The following is an 817-nucleotide window of genomic DNA, read 5'->3' on the forward strand; positions in this document are numbered from 1 at the left end:
TTTAAAGCATTGTTGTGTTTGCTTTTGAAGGACTTGCACATTTGAACTATGAACCAATGAACGTGAATGGGGCCAATCTGTAAACGTTAAAATACTTACTGTTTCAAAAGTAAAGCCACAAGACGTAAACAGTATGTGGTAACATGATTGTGGTGTCATAAAATCGCTAACTAACCTTTTGTGTAGTTATAGCCAATTTTAACTAATATTGTGACAATATAATGCCGTCAACCCTATAATCACACAAAAAAAGTTTTAACATGAGAATTAATGTAAGTGCTTTTATAAGATTTATAATCTTCACATTTCTGCCTTTAAACTCTCCAGAAATTGGCCCCATTCACTACCATTGTAAGTGCCTCACTGTAACCTCCATTTTTGCTTTTTATCTTTTTTTTTTTTTAAAGGAAGCATTATGCCACAAATGCTGTCAGTTGAGCTTAACTTGTATTGAGCCCAAATGTTCTTATTGGATATGTGTTGATGGTATTTTTATTTAGTTAGTTATTTTTTTTTATGGCAATTGAACATTGGTAATTTTGTCATCAGACAATAGCAACTGATGGCAACAGCTATTTCTAAACCTTTAGATAAGCATGTCCATCTATTTAGAGTACAAAACTATTACGCAATAAATAGAGTTGTGCGTCAAATGAACAATGGCTTAAAACCATTTGTGAAAAACAAGTAAAGCTTTAAAATTATCAAGGATTAGACCCTGACTGACCTTGAATTAAAAATTATCCTGTGTTTGGCAGGATGTTTTTATGTCCATAATATTCATTGTATGGTTACAACAGGACAAAGCTCTCTTGGA

The sequence above is a fragment of the Myxocyprinus asiaticus genome, chromosome 31 (genome assembly GCF_019703515.2).
Source record: "Myxocyprinus asiaticus isolate MX2 ecotype Aquarium Trade chromosome 31, UBuf_Myxa_2, whole genome shotgun sequence".
Classification (NCBI taxonomy): domain Eukaryota; kingdom Metazoa; phylum Chordata; class Actinopteri; order Cypriniformes; family Catostomidae; genus Myxocyprinus; species Myxocyprinus asiaticus.